The sequence below is a fragment of the Sciurus carolinensis genome, chromosome 7, assembly GCF_902686445.1.
Source record: "Sciurus carolinensis chromosome 7, mSciCar1.2, whole genome shotgun sequence".
NCBI lineage: Eukaryota > Metazoa > Chordata > Mammalia > Rodentia > Sciuridae > Sciurus > Sciurus carolinensis.
Window position 1 is genome coordinate 134870167 of NC_062219.1, and position 17186 is coordinate 134887352.

General features: G+C 42.9%; 1 long non-coding RNA gene and 1 other non-coding gene across 2 annotated transcripts in view; both read left to right on the forward strand.

Moving 5' to 3' along the window:
* LOC124989607 (uncharacterized) overlaps positions 1-11294 on the forward strand; it is a 42171-nt gene extending 30877 nt beyond the window's left edge. Inside the window, exons 3-4 of the long non-coding RNA XR_007109594.1 lie at positions 10003-10120; positions 11082-11294. This is a non-coding gene — a long non-coding RNA (uncharacterized LOC124989607). The remainder of the gene's footprint in view (positions 1-10002; positions 10121-11081) is intronic.
* A 1465-nt stretch (positions 11295-12759) lies between these two features.
* On the forward strand, positions 12760-12836 carry Trnam-cau (transfer RNA methionine (anticodon CAU)). Its single transcript has one exon. It is a non-coding gene; the product is annotated as a tRNA-Met (tRNA).
* The last annotated feature ends 4350 nt before the right edge of the window (positions 12837-17186 follow it).

Genomic DNA, 17186 nt, shown 5'->3' on the forward strand with positions numbered 1-17186 from the left:
ACAGGGCACAACCCTGTGAATGCACTTAATGCTACTGGACAGTTAGCTTTTAAATGGTTAAAATGGTAAAATTTATATCACATATGTTTTACTGACAAATTTTAGTAAGTAATAACATTTTTAAAAGAATGGAAAGAGAAACTCTGTAATTAATTCTTATGCCACTGAAGTTTGCCTTAAACTATTAACTCTCTTACCTCCTGGGCCCAAAAAATCTTTTTTTCTTTACCCTTTGCATTTAACCCGTCATTCTTCCCTAGGAGGGGTCCTTTCTTCCCCATCCCAGTCCTGCTACTGCCCTTCAGTTAGCACGGCCTCACACCAGGCTTGCTCCTCTGCTGTCCCTGCAGTCTCTGGCCTGTTTCTTATTCTGCCTGCTAAGCAGGTAGATCTCTCTACAGTACCAACCCCATGCTTTATACGTCAAGGTTCTCCACATTCCCCATCATCTGGCCCCACTCAAGTCAATTAACCCAGTTAACCAGTAGTCCCAACACACACACACACACACACACACACACACACACACACACACTCTAAGCAGGACAACCTCCTTGTGGCCCACTAAGATATCATGCTCCTCTTCATCTTTGTGCCCTTGAGGTCACAATCACATTCACAATGATGCTTCCCCTTTCTGTACTCTGTCTGCTCAAGTCTCAACCCTACCGTCTCCATTGACTCCTGTCCATGATCATATTCCATCCCTTGATTGCTGTTACCTTCAGCATCCAGGTTATATATACAACAAAGCATCTACCTGCCGTCCTCAGTATTACCCTACCTTCCACTTTGGAAAACATTTTCTGTTTCTGTTCTATTTCCTGCAGGATGATCTTGCAGAGTTCTAAACTCCCTGCAAATGATTCGACAACTCGTTGGTTACTACGAATACATTTCAACTTCCGCAGCTGGGCTGAGCAAACATCAGGTGGCTAATCAGTTTCCAAAATATCATCTGTGCTCTTTCAAGTCTAGCTGGGGTGTACATTCCTTGCCCAAGGGTGCCTGCCAGTGGTAAAAACCTGCTGCTTGGTCTCATCATTTGCAAAAAAAAAAAAAAAAAAGAAAGAAAGAAAAAAAAAAAAGCAGCCTTCAGGGTCACTTGAGGGCACCGCAGGGAGCATGGGGCAGGACTGTGTGGGAAGCGGTTGAAATGTGTGAGACGGAGGAGGTGTCGACAACAAAGACACCTCGGTTGTCTTATGAAAAACACAGTGCTCTGTGGAGAGGCAGCTTGGAATCCTGACGCCAAGCTCAGTTGGTGGGCAGAGGAGTAGGCGGCTGGGCTGCGGGAGCCCAGGCTGTCTCCAGGGAAGAGGGTGAAGGTCAGGGTCGAAGAAGCCTCACTCCTGCCCCTCCCAGCCACCACCTCTCGCCCTTTCCACCCACCCTCCTGTAAAGCTGCACCAACCTCTGCAAAGGGAATAATCTGAAAAATCCAAGGGTCCACTCTGGACAGTGAGAACTTAACATTTGAGTCCTCAACGACCTGATGCTCATTCATCAAATACTCGGCGCCTCTGTATACCAGGCCCTGAGCCAGGCACCACCACAGAACTGAGCAAATCCTACCAGCACCCCGGCCTCCTGGGGATTGTCTTAAGTCTACCATGCCTATGATGCTCCATGCTCAGGCATTATGGAATTCTTGGAAGAAGGCAACATGGGATTATCAAGAAGAGACTTATGACTGGGGAAAGAACTCTGTATACATGCATTTATTATGCAGCCTACGGCACACACACACACACACACACACACACACACACACAAATAGTTTAATATTTTGAACTTGAAGCTCAGGTTGTCTTGGTCAGTTTTGTGTTGCTGTTACAGAATACCTGAGATGGTGCAGTTTTTAAACAGGAGGAATTTTTCAGTCCATTGTTCTGGAGGCTGGAAGTCCAGGAGTGTGGCCCTGGTAACCGGTGATAGCCGTCTTGCAGCTTCATCCCATGGTAGGAGCTAGAAGGGCAGGAGAGCAGATTGAGACTGCCAGAGCAAGGGCCACTTTTTTTTTTTTTTTTCTTTTCTGTTTTTGGTAGTAGAGATTGAACCCAGGGGCACTTAACCACTGAGCCAGTCTTTTTTATTTTTTATTTTGAGACAGGGTCTTGCTAAGTTGCTTAGGGCCTTCTAAGTTGCTCAGGCTGGCTTTGAATTTGAGATCCTCCTGCCTCAGTCTCCTGAGTCTGGTTTACAGGCATGTGCCACCACACCCCACGAAAGTAAAACTCTCTCATAGGAGAACATTTTGGTTTTGCTCTTTCAAATTTTATGTGATTTTCTTTAAAAGCCCTCTTCTTTATAGTATTATTGAAAGATCTTCTCCTGCTTTACCTGATCTCAGCTTCTTTCCGTCATTGCCAACATGATAGACCTGCACAGGCTACTGCTCTTATGGAGATATTTGATGGTTTCCTAGCACCCAGTCTTGGGAATGGCTTACTGGGTCACGGTCCCTAGAGGACTGGTGGCAGAAGGCCTGTTTGCATCCAGATATCCTCATTCTGCTAAAGCAGCATCAACAACTGAGAAAGTATTTCCTTCACCTTGAGGATCCCAGGTGCTGCACAGGGGGGACGCTTGTTCTTGTGCTGAGCACTGTTCAGAGAGCATTCTTGGACATTGAGAGCATTTCTCTGGTCTCCGGGGAAGTGGGGTTGTAGCCTATATCTGAACTCCCCATGTTTTCTGGCAGGGATGATCTCACAAAGCACTAAAATGACCTCATCCTGTTGTTATTTGAAGAACAAAAGTGTTATCTGTCCACAGATATTTCCCACCATTAAAATTCCCACAATTAGGGGTCACTTATTAACAGTGGTGCCTGTTGTAGTCATATTGGATCAGGGCATGCCCTAATGACTTCACTTTAACTTGACCCCCTCTGAAAAGACCCTATTTCCAAATATAGTCACACTGTAAAGTATCATATAAATTGATGACTTGGGAGATTTAAAGCATGGATAGATTCAACTAGGGGGCTTTTAAAAAACTCTGTGCTCCACTCTTGACCAGCTAATCTAGGTATCTGGGAGGTGAGACTGTGGTGAGGATTTCCAAGCACCCAGGCAGTTCCAATGTGCAGCAAAGGTCTTAAGTTCATGGGCTCTGCAGAAACACTGACTCCTTCAGGTGGCAGGTCAGTAGGGCCCAAGGAGAGGTCCTTTTCTCCTGCAGCTGAAAGTGTGGTTCACAGACCAGCAGCAGCATCAGCATCCTCTGGCCTTGTGTTTTAGAAACAGACTCTAGACCCCACCTCAGATCAACTGAATCAAGGTCTATAGTTGATAAGATCTCCAGGTGACTGAAAAGTTTGAATAGGACTAAGATAATTTTGAATTATCTTAGATAATTATCTTAGATAACTAAGATAAAGTTTGAATAGGACTAAGATCTTTTGATGTTTGTTTGGGGTTTCTGTTGTTTTTTCACTGATACAGGGTTGTTGTTTGTTTTCGGATATGTCTCTACCTCCCAGATTTATATGTTGAAGTCCTACCCCTGGTACCTTACAGTGTGACTATATTTGGAAATAGGGTCTTTTCAGAGGGGGTCAAGTTAAAGTGAAGTCATTAGGGCATGCCCTGATCCAATATGACTAGTGCCCTTTGTGTGTGTGTGTGTGTGTGTGTGTGTGTGTGTGTGTGTGTGTGGTGCTGGGGTTTGGACTTAGGGCCTTCCACATGCTAGACCAACAGACTACCACAGAGCTACATCCCCAGCTCAGGTGCTCTTACAAAAAGGGGAAATTTGGACGTAGATGTAGGCAGATAGGAAAAACATAATTGCATCATGAAGACAGCCATCTAGAAGCCAAGGAGGGAGGGCTGGAATAGGTCCACCCCTCAGAGTCCTCAGGAAGAACCAACTCTATCCATACTACTGTGATTTAAATATGCTTTTTTCTTCTGAATCCAAACAAGCATTTAATCCCCAAAGTCATGTTAATGGTATTATGAAGAAACTTAATTTGACACTGGTGTTTAGAGTTGAGACTTTTGAGAAGTGATTAGATTGGTCATTAGGGTGGATTCTTCATGACTGAATCCTGGTGCTTTATAAAGGAAAAGAAGATAAACGAAGCAGAGATATAACACATGCTTGACCATGTGATACAGCCAAGGCAGACTCTTGCCAAGGCTGCACCATGCTGTACAGACTCTAAAACTGAGCTGAATAAACCTCTTTTCTTAAAAAAAAAGTAGCCTGCCTCAGGTATGTCATTATAGCACACAATAAGTCAACTAATATTAATACCTTCATCTCAGACTTCTTTCCTCTAGAACTGTGAGAAAGTAAAAATTTTGGAGTTTAAGCAACCCAGTTTGTTGTAGTTTGTTACAGCAAGCCACAGGACACTAACAGGCTCATGCTGTTTTCTATTTCACTGCCAACCTCCCCAAGAAAGAACCAGAATAAATCCATTAGCTACTGTCATCCATGATCTGCAGAGATGCTGGCAGCAGAGCCTAGAGATGGGCTATTCTGGGATCAGAAACCCAGAGCTAATGTGCCTGCTGTGGCAGGGTAGTGACCACCTTTCTTTGGGAGGCAGAATGGTTTCTCAGGTGGTCTCACAGTCCCTCACAGTAGCCTTGAGCACCTACTACAACCAATACACGGTATAGGGCACTGTGGGATCTAAATTGTTCATATCAGGATTAAATTGCCTACTATGCAGATGTTTGCAGACTGGTTGGTGGAGAGGAAATCTTGATAGCTCAGTACAAGAAGCCTTTGGGGCCATCCATTTTTCTTGTGGTATGTGCTTACAGTCTAGTTTCTTCAGCTAATTATTGTAAGATCCAGCCCCTCTCTGTCCCAAACACAAATCCAGTTTTGGAAGCTTAATGAATAAGTCTATGGTGAAGGTTTTGTTGGAAGATAAAGACTTGTAGTGCTATCTTACATTGCACAGAGTCAGCTGACCCTAACAATGCTACGGACTTCTCTCTTGGGAAATTGCCAAGTCCTTTTCAATCTACAACACCTTCACTTGCTGCTCTTCTTGACACTTCTTCTCCAAAAGGCAATGAGCATGTCTTATTCCCAGTTGAGTGGTATTGTCTGGGCAACCCAGCCTGAGACCACCAGGACCACCCCTGCCATTTAACCAGTTGGGTTTAATACTGCTTGCAGTGAAGCAGAACCTACCATCTCGAGGAACCGTGGGTTCTCAGTAAGAGGGTGTCAGGAAGGACATACAGGATTTGGGATTTGGGGATTTGGGGACTAGCTCTAGCCTGGATGTTGTCAGAAAGTTGGGGCAATGCTATGATAGGGCATCTCAAGAAGTCTCTCGGAGGAAGGGAGACTAGAACAAGACAGTGCTGGAATTGACAGTGTAGCAATCACTCATTTTGTGCAAAAGAGAGATCTGGGGTGGATTGTTTTATAGGTAGTACACTGACTTGTTTAAGTGAAACCATGAAGTGTTTTTCCTTGCCTCACTTCATCATGGTTCAGAGTGACATGTGAAGTTGATATTCTGTGCTGTGGCATAGCCAGCTGTGAGGGCCAGGCTGGTCTCTGCAGGTCAGGGGTGCTCTTGCTAGGGTTCTCTGCACTTAACTAAAGAAAAACCTATGAATTTTCAGTCAATCCTGCTTATCTGTCGCTTTTGAAGCACAGCTCTGGGCAGGGCGAAGGGCCTAAGTTTATTTCATGGATTAGGTAAGGGGTGTAAGATAGGGGCTTTGCCAGTAACTCTCAGGACTGGGAGCCCACCCATTGATTTAATCGACACCCACTTACACAAAGGCCTCCGAGGTCGGGACTGCCGAGGTGTGAGGCATTCCAGGGCCGACAGTACCCAGCCTCCAGCCTCCAGCCTCCAGTTCTGTGTCACATGCATTGGTTCTGTGTGTGTGTGTGTGTGTGTGTGTGTGTGAGAGAGAGAGAGAGAGAGAGAGAGAGATTTTCCTTGGGCTACCGTGACAAAGTTCCACACATCCAGTGGCTTAAACAACAGAAATCGACTTTCTCACGGTTCTGGAGTTTGGCAGTCCTAGCTCAAGGCGCGGTCAGAGCTGGGTTCTCCTGAGTCCCCTCTCCCTGGCTTGTAAATGGCTGTCTTCTCTCTGTGGCCTTGCATGGTCTTCCCCACCTGCCCCCTCCCCTGTGTGTGTCTGAGCTCCTCTTCTTAGAAGGACAACCGTCATATTGGATGAAGACCCATCCTAATGACCTCATTTAATCTTCTATTGTTATGTGTTCATGTTTTGTGGTCCTGGATGGAACCGGAGCCCTTGCACATGCTAGGCAAGTGCTCTGCCGCAGAGCGGCATCCCCAGTCTGATCTCATTTAATCTCTTTTTCTCTTTATTTTTTAAATTTTGTTTTAATTAGTTAGACATGACAGTGGAATGCATTTTGACACATCATACATCAATGGAGTGTAACTTCTCATTGTTCTGGTTGAACTTAATGTAGAATCCCACTGGTCATGTAGTCATATCTGCTCATAGGGTAACAATGTCTGATTCATTCTTCTATCTCTCCTGCCCTCATAACCCCTCCCTTCACTCCCCTCTACCTAATTTAAAGTAACTATTTAATCTTAATGGCCTCTTAAGTTTAGGGCTTTGTTTTAGTCTGCTTTTTTGTGCTGTGACTAAAAGATCGACCAGAACAACTTTAGAGGAATAAAAGTTTATTCAGAGGTTTCAGTCCATTGACGGACATCTCCATTCCTCAGGTCTCCAGGTGAGACCGGAACAATAGAACAACATGGTGGAAGAATGCGGCAGAGGAAAGTAGCTCATGTGATGATCAGGAAGTAGAGAGATTGAAGTCTCCACTCACCAAATACAAATATGTACCCCAAAGTGACACTCCCCATGCCCCACCTCCTCCAGACACACCCCGCCTGCCTTCAGTTACCACTCAGTTAATCCAATCAGGTGATTACTTCACTCATTGGGTGAAGGATCTCATAACCCAATCATTTCTTCTCTGAACTATCTTGCATTGTCTCCCACATGAACTTTTGGGGGACACCTCATATCCAAATCATAACAGGCTTCAATGTATCAGTTCAGCTCATGAGAGGGAGTGGTGCAGAGGAAAATAGAGGGCTTTAAACTGTCCTGGGGGCTAAGGCACAAATGTTTGGGGCATCCAGGAGGGTGCAAGGAGGGAGGATGGCCATGTTCATTGCTGGGTCTAGGTGCAGGTCTCAGATCCCACTCAGAGGCTTCCTAAGATCCTCCAATGGTGAGGGGCCATGCCCTCATAGCTGAGCCCCGAGGCCCCTGGGCACAGTGGTGGCTGAAGGGGAGTAGGGAATCTTCTTAACCACCAGAAGGGGAGATGGCACATGGAGAGAAGGGCAAGGAGAGGCAGCTGGCACCTTTTGTTCCCCTGCAGTTTGGAGGCAGAGATGAGGGGCAGCCAGCAGAGACCCTCCTTATTTAAAAAGGATGTGAGTTAGGAACCCTCCCACCTCATCCTCCTTGAGGATGGACCCAAGAGCCGAGGTTAGTAGAACTCAGGGCTCTCCGTGCCTGGGTACTGTTTCCTCTGCGGAAGGTGCCTGTCATGCCGGGCTTTCTAGGAAGAACGTGCCCTCCCAAGACCATGGGGGAGAAAAAAAAAAATAACTCATCGATTGGTTGATCCTGGGAGATTGTGCCAAACAAGCATTGAGAACCGGTTTGGCAGGCACCCCAGGAGTGTGCCTGTTCTGTTTTGTTGGACCCTTTGGGAGTGTCCTGGTCTTCCTTGTTGTGCCTGTTTGTGTCCTGCCCCCTCCCGGCCCCACACCTTTCACAAGGCTCATATTTCAGCTTGATCACATGACAGCTGGTTAACTTTGGGCAGGTGACTTTCTTCTCAAGCTCAGTTTCCTCCTATGGAAAATGGGGCCATACTGTGAAGGAATATGTGAGGTACTTGTACAGTCCCCAGCTCCACTGTCTTCCCTTTCCTTCCTCCATAATCATGGGAACTGGAAACTACCCCCAAAAGGGAGAAGGGCCCCTGAGGATCAAGTTCAAGTACAATCAGCCCTGCCCCACTCTTAAAGTTGTGCAGGACTCAGAAGCGTATTACCTCTGACCGTCAAAAAGGGAGTGAGTGGGCATGGCTTATAGTCCAGGAACATTTAAAGGCATTCCAGCAAACTGCAGAAATCACTTCGTGTTTACTATAAAAAGGAAGCTTGAAAGTCAATAGTCAACCCTTCCATTTTATGAGTGTGGAAACTGAGGCCCATGCAGGAGTTGATTTGTCTCAGTCTTTCAGCAAATAATCATGGGGTTGAGAGGAGAATGCAGGTGGACATAAAACGACATTCAGCAGCACAGGTTTGCTTCCCCGGGGACAGACAGGAGTCACAACGTGTAAATATTACCTAGTTCTTGTACAAGGTCTTTACCCTACGCCAGGCATCATTTGAGAGCTTTATCTATATTAACTTTCTTATTCCTAGAAGTAGGTCAAACTCTGAAGTACTACCTTCATTCTTATTTTGGATATGAGGAAACTTAGGCACTGGTAAGTGATTGTCCAGGGTCACAGGTAGCGACTCTTTGGATGGAGGTGCTGTGACTTTCAGAATCTGTGTTCTGAACAACTATTCTTTGAATGTTGGGGTCACCTCCAAAATTTATGTTGAAACTTTATCCTCGTGTAACAGTATTCAGGGGTATGACCTTTTGGAAATGTTAAACCCTGAGGGCTCCCCCATCATGAATGAGATTAGCACCCTTGTGAAAGGGCTTTAGTGAAAGGGAACTCTCTCTTGCCCTTCCACCTCCAACCACATGAAGAAACAATCTTCCTCTCTCCAGAGGACACAGATACCAGGCACCATCTTAAGCAGAGAACAACTGTCATCAGACACCAGTATTGCTGACTCCTTGATCAAGGGCTTTTCAGCCTCCAGAACTGGGAGAAATGAAATTTTATTGTTTATAAATCACCCAGGCTGTGGTATTTTGTTACAGTGGCACAAATGGGAACTTGTTAGAAATGCAAGTTATTGGTCTGACCCAGAACTGCTGGAGTGGGGCCAGTTAGCTGTGTTAACAGGCCCTTTAAGTGATTCTGATGCTTGCTGAGGGTTGAGAACCACTGCCTTCAGTGTATGCCTGTCTTTTTCTTCTTCCCTCAGAGCACCTTTGCTGCTAGTGGAAAAGGAGACTAGAAAGATCCATTAGTGAGACTCTGGGAAGTTCCATCCAGGACACATTTGGATCACTGCTTTTGAATTTTAATGAGTGTGAGAAATGATCTGGATTGGGAAGCTGCCATATTGGTATTTGGTCCATCTCTTTCTGTTGAAGTAAATTTGGGGCTTATTTATATTTTTTTCCTTCCCCCCTTTATCTAAGTACCTAGCACAGACTGGACCATTGATAATCAATAAGCTTTTATGGTGTTCCTAAATGACTTGTTTTCCACAGAAAGCTAGCCTGAAAGCAATAGATCACTGATGGAGACAGGCTTCCTGGATGGAGGCTGTGCCTGTGGGAGAGTGTCTTTGGTAGGATGACTGGAGAAACACTCAAAAAACATGGCCTGCTTAATGCTGACTTTCTTTCCCCTTTTATTTCTTCTCTCTCCCCCCCCACCCCATTCTCCATTCTTTTCTCTCTTCCTCTCTCTTAGGTGATAACTCCCTATGTGACCTATAGCCAGTCCCTTCAGTTCATTTTGCCTTGGTTTTATTAATGGAAAATTAGGAGTTATATTAACATGAGTTTGTTTACTCCCAGTCAGGAATTATCAGAAAAATGTACATGAAAATATTTTGAGTTAGGAAAGAAAGACAATAATGTAACTCATGTTGAAATGCCACTCTTCCTATTTTCTCCTTTCATGGTCCCAGACCAGAAAACCAAAGAAAAGCACAACGAAGACCAAAATCAAGCAAGCACAAAACACACACACACACACACACACACACACACACACACAGTGTAAGTTCTCACAAGAAGAGCCAGATCACAAAGGGAAGATGGCCTTTTCTGCTCTTCCATCTTTTGCCAGCTCTATTTCCGCCATATGCTGGAGATGATGAGAAGAGCTGAGAGCGGACTTGGGGGACTGTGTGTTTGACTTCCTGTCTTCACAGAAGGGAATGTGCTTCTGCTCCATGTTAGGTCAGGTGAGTGGCACCATAAGTGAATTTCCAGCACTGGCACAACATGAATACAATTGCCTAAGAAAGTGAGAGTAAAGAAAGCATGGAGTCTGTCATTCTGTCAGTGACAGGGATAGGCTGTAGGGTGGGCAAAGGGGCCAGACATGAACTACTCTGATGTGATCGGAACTGAGGGATCTGCTGCTGGGAGACACAGCCCAAGTGGGATCTTCCACTTGGACTGGCAATGGCACTATACCTGGGGCAATGGGAGATTCCCAGGAGAAAAGGTCTCCAAAGGAGCCACATGACCCCCAATGGAGAAGGCTGTACCTACAGGCCACCAAGAGATGTTCTAAGGCTTCCTGTAGCTTCTGACTCCTTTATTTCCACCTCTTTACTCAAAGATCAAAGGGGAAAAAGAGTAGAGAAAGTGGGTGATGGAGGCAGAGGAGTGGTCAAGAATCTATCTGCATCCTCTATTTCCCACTGCAGGTTTCTGAGCCCACCATGGGTAAATTTGGCAAGCAGCAAAAATAGCAAAGCAAAACACTGAATGATGTTAAAGACACAATTTAGAGCCATCTGGACAAGGACAACAATTGTCATTGAAAAGATAGTTTTGATGAACCTACAGTTCCAGGTGGAGGGGTATACCATGGGGGGCTACATAAGGAAGAACCAGGGTCAGAAGGGTGTGGGGGTTAACCGGATTGTCAACTTAATCTGATTGAAGGATATCTAGGAGTAATTGACTCTGGGTATGTCTACGAGTGTGCAGAGATCATTGGTGAATGGGACAGCAAGTGGAGTGGGGAGACCCTCCCCGAATATGGATGGCACTGTCCAGTATCTGGGGATCCAGATGGAATAAAAAGGCAGAAGAGGGGGGAAGCAAGGGAGAATGCAATTTGATTCTTCTTGAGCAGGTATGTCTATTGCTATTGCCATTGCCTGTGGACATTGAATTTGTTTGCTTTTCCAGTGTGACCACTCACCAGTGATTCTCCAGGGAGTTTCCAGGCCTTCAGCCTTGGAATGAGGCTTCATCATTCGTATCTCTTGTTCTGAGTTCCAGCTTCTAGGACTGAGCAACTGCTAGTTCCTCTGGCTCTCCAGTGTGCAAATGGCTGTCATGGGACTATCCAGCTTCTGATCATGTAAACTAATCCCCTTTAATAGTCATATAATATGTATATCTCCAGTTGAATCATATATATTTATATATAATAAATAAAATAAAAAAATATATATATATATCTCCAATTGATTCTGTTCTTCTAGAGAATGCTCACAGAGTGGGGAACTTTGAATAAGAGTATTTATTGTGGTTTCAGTGGAAAGGAATAGGGAAGTAGGGTAAACAGGTTTAGGATGGGCCACTCTGAATTAATTTCTGCCTCCTCTGGGGCATGGGGTCTGTCCCTAATTGTCTGGTACCTGGTCCTAGGGTGACTAGTGTAGGTGGATAAATGATTCTGGGTAAGAGAACCCAATAAGGAGGTGGTTGCAGGTGTGGACCCTGGATTGGTGGGTTTGTATTTGAAAAGCTTGCCCCTGGGAGGCAGCTGCCCCCTCAGGATGGGGTGGGGCAATGGGGAAAGCAAGAAGCCGGATGTCCAAGCACATAATTGGGTTGTCCAGAATGAGGCATATCTTGCAGGGCGGACGTTAAAGCATCAAATTGAAGAAGCAAGAAACATGGTTTATATAAAACCAGATCACCTCTGCAACCCTTGGGCTTAAAGAGACTGGAAAGCATGACTCTTAGCTTTCTAGCCTCTGCAGACTTGTAAATCAAACCAGTAAGAAATTGGAGCCAATGCTGAACAATCCAATCTACTATCAAACACACAAATCACTCACACACACAACTCAAACACACATGCACATAAAAGTCAAAGAACAAGAGTAAATATTTTAGACATTCTGATATTTTCTTCCTGCACTATAATGGGTCCTTCTGCAGGCCTCTCCATGGGGACCAATCTTAAAGAGCAGTAATAAAAAGTCACACATTAATGCTTTGTGCGAGGACAGCCTCATGCGCTGCAAAGGGTTTCAGCAGATATAAAATCATCAGGACACAAACACAATTTCATGAGGGAGGGCTGTCAGGTGTCATCCCCCAACCTGAGGAAACTGAGATCCAGGCTATTACATAAGTTAGTAATAGACCTACAACTTGAACTCTGCAGTCTTCTTGGCCACAGAAACAGTCTAGAAGAGTCTGGAAGAAAAATGTGGTCTGGTATCTGGGTTCTAATAATTGTACAGTCATGTATCACTTAAAGGTGGGAATATACTCTGAGAGATGTGCTATTAGCAATTTTGACTTGCAAAAGTCATAGAGTGAGTGTACTTACACAAACCTGGCTGGGCTCCATGATATCATCTGGTTTTCAATTTTATTTACTTTCTAATCTTTTTCTTTGTCCAAAACTAAGACACAAACACATTCTTGAGCCTGGGCTTACACCGGGTCAGGATTGCTGATGTCGTTCTTTCACCTCCACATCCTGTCGCACTGGCAGGTCCTGGGGGCAGGGGCACACAGGAAGCTATCATCTTCTACCATAATGACACCTTCTGCAATCCTTCCTGAAGGACTTGCCTGAGCCTGCTTTACAGTTAACTTTGTTTTCAAAAAGTAGAAGGAGGGCTGGGGATATAGCTCAGTTGGTAGAGTGTTTGCCTCATAAGCATAAGGACCTGGGTTCAATCCCCAGCACTGTTTTAAAAAAAAAAAAAAGTACGAGGACTATGCTTTGAAACAATGATTAAAAAGTATAGTGTGGTAAGTACATAAACCAGTGGCCTAGTTGTTTATTACTACTATCAAGTACTGTATACTCTATGTAACTGTAGGTGCAAATATGTTTACATAACTGGCAGCATGGTAGGTTTGAAACTTTTTACCAGCATTACAACAAACACCTGAGTATTGTGTTGCCCTAGGATATCACTAGCAACAGAATATTTCAGGTCTGTTGTAATCTTGAAAGACCACATGTAATCCATCATTGACCAAAATGTTATGCGATTCATGGCTCTATATATCTCTGAGCTCTTTCAGCTTAAGACCAACACCAAGTAAATGTTTAGAAAGAAAACTTTTTTTTAACACCTCAATAGTTGTTGAAGAATTTCATGTAGTTTTATAACCTCTAATAAGATAAACATAATATCAACAACCACAAAAGAGAGACATTAAGAACAATAGCAGACACTTCATAGTCTAATAAGAATGAATCTTTCAAAGCAGGATATAAATAGTGTAAAAACCATCTTTATTTAAAAAATTAATTTTATCATCTTGTTTTCTAAAAACTTTAGGTCTAAACATTAGGTCTAAGTTTAGTTCTAATCATCATGTTTCTAAGATTGATGTTTCTGGAAAAAATTATTTATCTGAAATTTTTCTAATGTTCAAGGGTGGAAATACAATAAGAAATGGCAACAGAGGACATAAGGCAGTAGATATGAAAATAAGTACATTTAAGAAGAAATCAAATCAGCAGAATTTGGTAATTGGTTGAGAAGAAATGAAAAAATGCAGAGGTAGAGTTAAAAAATAACACCTAGGAAGGCTGTTGCAGCATAAACCAGGATATGACTCCTAAAGAGCAAGAAATAAAACCAGGAAATCAATAAGTGGGCCAACATCAAACTAAAAAGCTTCTGCACAGCAGAGGAAACAATGAAGAGCATGAAGAGCGAGCCTGAAGAATGGGCAAAGATCTTTACCACCTGCTCCTCAGATAGGGCCTTAATATCCATTAACATGCAGAACTCAAAACACTTAACACCAATAAAACAAATAACACAATTAATAAATGGGCAAAGGAACTAAACAGACACTTCCAAAAGAAGAAATACAAATGGCCAACAAATAAATCAAAACAGTGTTTGACATCTCTAGAAATTAGGGAAATGCGAATCAAAACTCCATTGAGATTTTTATCTTACTCCAGTAAGAAAACTTCTTTTGAATATGATGTCATGCTGTAGGGCCATAGGATTGAATAGATTTGAAGGGTATGTGGAGGCAGTCTCTTCCTCTTGCCGTTCCAGCACTGACAGGCACATCCGGGGAAGGTGTTCATTTCTCATTTCTGTTATTCAGCAAGCACAGGAATAATTTTCACTACTCTCTACCATTTCAGAGCTGTGAAAACATGCAAAGTACAGAGTTTTAAAGTGTCTTCAGTCATGTGAACAAATTCTGAAATAGAAAATATAGGTTGAGTTCTCTTTTGGGGAGTCTGTTTCTAAATAAATCACATGTTTTTCAGGAAAAAAAAATACTCCATAGAGATTAAAAAAGAACAAGTTGAAAGATATCCTGAGGGAACTCAATGACTCAGACTGCAGACAAATAAATTACACCTTTGGTTCAGACTAATTCTGTGTACGTGTCTCTTAAAAAAAAAATATGCAAACACATGTAGGAGTTACTTAGAGTTTAATTGGTTTAATGTACTAATCACCATGTGGCAAAACCAGGATACTTAAGCTAGCAAATCTAATTGTGCAAAGAGAATCCAACTGAAGATTTCATTTATCAGGGAAATATTTATCTCCATTTCCTCCAGATTTCTATTACAGCAATGAATAGTTCTGCTTCACTGAGACCTTTGCAAAATCAAAATACTTAGTTATTTTCCTACCATCAAATTGGGGTGGGGGTTGCAGATTAACTGGGAATCAGCTGGAAGGACTACCAGTACCCCCTGGAGAAAACTCTCAGGGACCCAGCTTCATGTTTATCTGAAGGACTCCCAAGTCACCCACCGAAGAAATCTGTTTTTTAAAAGAAAAGGGATCCAGTGGGATCTTCACCTTCTGAGGTTATGGAGATGCAGTTAGTACTGATACAAGACAATCTTAGAATCACAGGGGCAGGAGATGGCCATTCTTTTTAGTTAACTAAAAAGGTTTCCAGAGATCACTAATCTTTGCAAAGGATTCCACAGAGGAAACAAAGAATCTTAAAATAATTTTCTCTGGCTTCAGGGAGCTTAGATTTTCATTTGAGTCTACCTGGAAGATTCACTATTTTTCCTAAGAGAATACAAAGAGGGGAAATAAAAAGCAAATGTCTCAAGTCTGGGATCTGACATGTGGTGCACACAGACATTTCTTTGGAGCAGCTAGCTGGTGGCTGTTCTTTCCTCATTCCTTCCTGTCCCCTTTTAGCAGTTCCCAGGAAGTTCTCTGGAGGTGTGATTAAGAGCATGTGCCTTGGAGCTAGCTGGGGGTGGAGCTGAGAGGCAGAGTGCAGGCTTAGCATGTATGGGGCCCTTGGTTCAATCCCCAGCACCACAAATACATAAAATAAAATAAAATAAACACATGAGCTGAAATAAACACCATCATTCCTTGTTCTCTGGCTTGCCTCATTTCAGATAAGAACTCCATTGACTTTTGCCTTTCTTTCTATGTTTGGTCTGTCTCTTCTTCCTCTGGTTCTTTTTATTTTATTTTGAATTTTTTTTCATTTTAACTATCTTTATTTGTTTTTTAAAATTTTTTACAGACTGCATTTTGATTCATTGTGCACAAATGGGGTACAACTTTTCATTTCTGTGGTTGTGCACAATATAGATTCATACCATTCATGTAGTCATACATGTACATAGGGTAATGATGTCTGTCTCATTCCACCATCTTTCATACCCTTGCCCCCTCCTCCCTCTCATTTCATTCTATGTAATCTAAAGTTCCTCCATTCTTCTCTCACCCCCCATTCCCCACCCCCATTATATATCATCATCCACTTATTAGGGAAAACATTCCACATTTGGTTTTTTGGGATTGATTTATTTCACTTAGCATGATAGTCTCTAATTCCATCCATTTATCTGCAAATACCATAATATTATTCTTCTTTGTGGCTGAATAATATTCCATTGTGTATATATACCACAGTTTCTTTATTCATTCATCAGCCGAAGGACATCTAGGTTGGTTCCATAATCTAGCTATTTTGAACTGGGCTGCTATAAACATTGGTGTGGCTGTGTTTCTAAGTGTGGGGTACTAGATGATGTTTCAGTACAAGTATACATTGTGTAATGCCCAAGTCCACGTATACTTATCTATCTCTTCAGATATTTATCATTTATTCTGGCTCTTCTTAAAGATATTCTTGTCAGTGGATTTCAGAAATTTGATGATGGTGCTGTGTTAGTCAAAACACAAAGAGGAAAAGGAGACCAACTTAACTTCTGAACTATAAACAGTTCTTTCCTGTTCTTAAAATTTCTATTGAGATGTAATGTGAGTAAAGCACACAAGTCTTTTTGTTATCTCCTCATTTTTTTGATGCATTACAGTCGTGCATATTGATGGGATTTGTTGTTACAGTATAGTAATATAATATGGCCGATATCATTTCCCAGTATTTCCCCCCTCTCTTCCTGCCGCCCACACCTTGGTTCCTTTTCTCCAAGGATCTCTCATTTTTAGGAAATCTACCCCCCACCTTTGTTTTTCTTTTTCCTCTTTAGTTTCCACATATGAAAGAAAATGTATGACTCTTAACCCGAGTTTGCTTATTTTCCTTAATAAGATGGTCTCTAGTCTGCAACTTGATGACAAAAATTTACAAATTTCTGAATTGAAAGGTTCACAAAATGTCCAATACAATGAATGAGAAAATGTCTCATGAAGACCAATTGCTGAGATAGTAAAACAATAAAAGATTCTAAAGGTTTCTGGGGAATGGGGTGGTAGCCCACATATAAAGGCAGGAGAACCCAAATTTTATAGTGACTTCTTAAGAGCCAGAATAGAACCCAGAGATCCAAGAGAAATGACTCTCAACCTACCAAATTATCGATCCAGGGGGAGGGTAGAACAAAGACTTTTTTTTTCTACATGCATGGTTTAAAAAATACTATCATTTACCTCTCATGCATCCTTTCTTAGGAGTTGTGAGACTGTGCTATCACACTAAAAGGATGCACAAAGAATAAGGAGACTGGGAACTCTACAGAATAGAACATGAAAAATCAGACAAGCAAGGGGCATCCCAGGCCAAGGCCGTGTGGGAGACTAGCATGCTCCTGGTAGGAGCACTGAGGGT